We start from the raw sequence: 5,346 nt of genomic DNA, 5'->3' as shown, positions 1-5,346 counted from the left end.
CATGTAATTGACTTAATATCCTATAATGAGAGACCTACTAAGTCCTTAGGGGAAATGTGGATGAAAAAACAGACAAGGAGCTGAAATTAAGGGATCCTTCTACTTAGTAAGGGTACATTATATCCCACAATTTTGCAATAAAATAATTTTTAAAATTTTCCTTTCTCTTCTCGTAAAAGATATACAATATGAAAAACGCCATACTACATCCATTCACCTTTCTGTGTAAAGCTTGGTTACACTTTAGCCCCTTTCCATTCATTGTGTGGTCCCTGCACCTGCAGCACTGATGTCACATAGAAAATTCAGAATCACAGGTCCCACCCTATTCCTACACATCAGAATCTGCATTTTTACAAAGTCCCCGGGTGATTCATAGTCACATTAACATTTGATATGCTCTTTTTAAAATCAGACTTTTAAGGAGCCTCGAACCCATATAAATTATCTGCTTTTATTTAACTTGGCATCTGCCAATTCTGCTTTAATGCACTTAACATATCATGGAGGACATAAACCTAAATATACAATTGTCTTTCCTTACCTCCAGTCCTATTCACTTGAGACTCTCAATAATTTTGTTTTCCAAGTAAACATTTCAGTAATTTCTTTACCTTTGATTCTTCAGGGTCTTCCATCTAAGGCAGATTTTAAACTACAAATAGAAGCTCAATAAATTAAAGACCCTTTAATTTCTTCCCTCAGTTTCTCAAGCACAGCAATTATTTCCCTTATGCTTCAGGATTTACATGGTTGCGATACATCACAATATTATGTAGGTCTATTGTGAGTTGTAATTTTAAACAAACTTATTCCATTTAGCTTAATAATATCCATTTATAGCTCAGTGTATAATATATTCTCTACTTGAGACTAATAAAATCGCATTTTGCTAACAAAACGTCTATAATTTGGTCTTGTTACTGAATCATATTAGCCTCATTATTCAAAATTAGTGAGGCTTTACCACAAGTGTCATGGCTGCAGACGCTAGCCAGAATGGCCTAGATGATATCAACACTGAATGGGAGGTTTGGAGTTTAAGGAGCAAACTGTCTAGGGGTGTGTGAACCCTGCCTTTGGATTCCCCAAAGGATCTGAGGAATTCTCTCTGGAGTCCTGGAGGTAGGTGTGTGTGTGTGTGTGTGTGTGTGTGTGTGTGTGTATGTGCGTGCATGCAGTGTCCCAGGGTGCCTGTTTTGTTCTCTTCTTTGTGCTGGGCCTTTGCATCAACTTCCATTTGGAGAAAGCATTCCATAGCTGAATACCTGAAGCCCACTCATTTATTTCCAGTGTTTTTCTGCCATGAGCACCTCTTAGTAGGGAGAGATCACTAGAGCAACGTGCGCTGCCACAACTCCAGGACTTCAGAGTTACCGCACCCACAGCACCAGCCCCACAGCATCTCTGTGCTCCCTGCCTTATCACAGCTAACAGACACCCTGAATGGCTCTGGCTCACCCTGTGCTGGCCATTTCCCCTGCTCATCCATAACCAGTAGATATCCCACCTGCCCTTGTTCCTATGTTTCCACAACAGAGTCCACAGTTCATACCTCACATCCCTGTTGTCTTTGGTCCAAACCATTCACTCCAATGATCCCTGTATTCATACTACTTTCTAGGGCCACCAAGGTATTTCTGATTTCCTGCAGAACTTACCCTTGTGCCCTCTGAATCCATGATCCATTAACTGTGAACTACCAAATATCTGGGTCCCTTTCTCTAAACTTGCCTTAACAGTAATCTGGGTATCACATATTGTCTCCACTAGAGATGGCTGTATATGTGCCATTACTTCTGTTTTACCCTAAGAACCTCAGAATGTGAAGATGGCCACATACAAACCACCTTTTACCTCCTTCAGAAACTCTGCTTGAGTGGCATTCATGCCCTTGGACCTTGCCTCACATCCTGCTGAAACCCCCTTACTCCTTCATTTGCTGGTAACGTGTCCATTCCTGGATCACTGTCACGTTTACCATCTCTACTTCTGAGACTATTACTAGTGATCTCAATGCACCTCTAGTGGATTTCCTCTTTTTCTCTTGATCCTTCCAGCCCATGGTGGCCACCTATTTCTAATTTTTTTTTTGTCTTGTTCTCACCAAAAGCTGCAATGTAACGGGCATTTCCCCTTCTTCCTCCTGCATCTTGAATGTCTCTCTCTACTCAAGCATTCTTAACATACTCTCCACACTTATTCTAGCATCTTCCATCCTAGAATTCAGGAAGAATCTTGATGCTACCTTTCATTTTGCTTAAAGGTCCATCTGTGCTCCCATTCAGAGTGATGTTCTACAATGATGTACATATTTACGCTGTTTCAGTCTTTTCCCTTCATGTCCCCTCTCTCCTTCTGTGCACTCAGATTTTAGTTCCTACTACAGTGGGATGGCCATTGTCAGAGTAGCCTGGATGTCCACACGGCCACTGCTCGGGAACCTTCTATGCTTTGTTATTGTTTGATCTCTGCCTCATTCAACTTAATTTCTCCCTCATTCTTGAGATATTTTCAACTCTCCTTAACTTCTAAATGTTAGAGGCTCTCCCAGATATTGCCTGAGCGTGCTTCTTGTTCCTAGTTTTTTCATGCTTCAGTGGCATATCTTTAGTCACCCTTGTTCATATATCTCACAAATCTGAAAATCCACCCTTTTATTCTCCTGAGAAAACTCATCATGCACATCTCATGGTATACTTGGCATCTGCACATGGATATCTCATAGGCTTCTCAAATTTACCATGTCCAAAGGGGAACTGCCATTCTGCCCAGGTGTCCCCATCTCAGGAAGTGGTGCCATCATCTACTTAGACTGGCATTTCTAAACTTGCCTTTCCATCATCACATCTACCCACAAGGGGAATTTTAGAGTTATTTTTCCTAATTGGCTTCCCCTATAAAATCTTAATACCAGAGATATATTGCACCCCTCTTAATTTACTGTATGTGTATCTATCTATGCTTTACACTTATAAGAGTGTGAGAGATGATTGCCACCCTCAAAAAGAAGTCATTTTCACCTCCCTGTGGGGGAAGATCAACCCCACCGAGAATGCATGAGCTCACTATTCCAGCCACCTCCATCTCCCATACCTTGATTCCTCAGGCTCCTGACCTTTCAGGGAGAACATGCTTGCAGTTGCTGCAGGGTCTTCCTGCAGTCCTTTCCCATATCTGGCCAAGCCCCACCTCCTGGATGGCCAGCTCACACCAAGGCCCTGAGTGCAGAATCTGCTTCACTCTCTCTTTCACACTTGTCACCCACAGAGATTTTAAAATAAGTCATGTCATGTTGTTCCCAGGCAGAAACCCTCAGTGACATTTCATTGCATTTAGAATAAAGGCAAATTATTACAACTCTAGAATGGAAGCCTTTTAGACCTATAAACCCATATACAAACGGGCTTCTTTCTATCTCTCCCCCTTACTCTCCTTTCTACCCACAAATCTTGCTATGCGGGCTACCTTCTGTTCCCTAACACGTCAAACTTACTTCTACCTTTGTCATCTGAAAGGTTCCAGGCTCATGTCTTCGCAGGTCTGGCCTCTCTTGTTGTCATTATCTTACTTTAAATACTGTCTTCTGTGTCTACCCCACATAGGCAAGATCTGAGTCATGTGATCACTATTGGATCATCCTGTTTTAATTTTGCATAACTAATGTTACTTTCACTTGTAGATTTGTCATTTGTCTGTCTTTACTCATTAGAATATCAACTCCATGTCATAATCTTCTTGTCTTGCTCACCACTTATCTCTCTCACCAGAACAGGGGTCAACACATGGAAAACTCAATAAACTCATTGACAAATTAATGAATGGCATCCTTCTACACTTTTATTACACCACAGCTAAGATGTGCCAATCCTTGACTTGTTTTCTCTCTTACCTATTCACTCAATTGAGCCTGTTTCTCTCAGTTATAGTTCAGGAAATTTCTGCTATGGATAGTTAACTTCAGAGCCAAACTAATTTTATTCTGTTGATTATTTCTACTTCTTCTTGGTATGACTTTTCTATTTTATTGACTATTGTTTGGTCAGTGCCTCTGGCGGGGACTGTATCTCCCTGCTCTTGCTGGCCTGTGTTGTAAAGGTCTGCTACACTTTCCATTTTCACTGGATAGCGTCAGCCCCAGAAAAGGGCAATACCAGCTCCCTATGTTCCCCTTGTACTCTGGTCAAGGCTTTTTTCTCTACTAAAGTCCAGGTGGTCCCACTGTTCCACGTGACTCTAATTTCGATGTCACCTTTGCCATTAACTGCCCCTATTAAAATTCTAAATACCTAAAGTGATTTCCCTTTTCATGGAAGGACCCTATCTGATACATAGGGATAATAGTAAAACATTACAAACTCATTACATTTCTAGAAATGTCTTTCATTTTTAGGTTACTGACAGCTTTCACATTAGATTATTCAATCGTTGTAGGTGAAACTTTAGTGCAATTATAAAAGTAATGGATTATTGAGCTCCTGAAGGGTGTCATGGATGCAAAGATCATTTGATACTGATCAGAACATTTAATAAACCCTATTATGGTCAAATTATGGAGAAAGGAAAGATGCTAGACACCAAGACAAGGCAAAGAGTTTAACTCTCGAAAATAAAAAAGAGGATCTGGGGGAAGGGGAAAGATGTCCTCGGGGGCAAATCACTGCAGCAGTTTTTAAAGCGTGGTCTGCAGACCCATGGAGTAGGCTGAGAGTCAAGTTCCACACTGTCCAGGTGGTGGTGATGTGCCAGCACATTGACTGCCCCTGAGGGCTCTCAGGTATTAGAGGAGCTTGAACTAGAACAAGGTTTTTCCACTTTGGTTCTAAGACTCATCTGGTATCCTTATGAATACAATTCTCTGGGTGTGTCCCCTGAAGTCTGTGATTCAGTTGATCTTGGGAGAAAGTCTAGAAATTGTGTGTTTAGCAAAAATATTCTTAAAATAAGGTATAATCTGGGAAAGACTAACTAGATGATCTTTATGATAGAGAAAAACAGAATCATGGAACTATCTCCTATAAAACAAAAACTTTTAATTACTTTTTTCCCCAAAAAATGATGTTTTTGGCTGATATTTGTTCTTTTAATTTTTTCTTTCTTTGTATTTTCACTGATCCCAGAGACAGTAAGATTATTATAAGAGGTAAATGTTTCCCTCTTATTTTTAAAAATAAGCACTCAATGTATGAATCTGCTATCATCATTTTATTATCTGGGGGTAAGGGATTCAGTGAACTGATAATTTATTTACACAACTCTATGAGGTTTATATTTGCTCCCTCTTTGTGGGGACTAGAAAGCAGATGTTGACGGTGGACAAAAGATTTGGTCAAGGTCTCAGAGGTG

The sequence above is a fragment of the Marmota flaviventris genome, chromosome 4 (assembly GCF_047511675.1).
Source record: "Marmota flaviventris isolate mMarFla1 chromosome 4, mMarFla1.hap1, whole genome shotgun sequence".
Lineage (NCBI taxonomy): Eukaryota > Metazoa > Chordata > Mammalia > Rodentia > Sciuridae > Marmota > Marmota flaviventris.
This window is presented reverse-complemented; position numbering follows the sequence as displayed.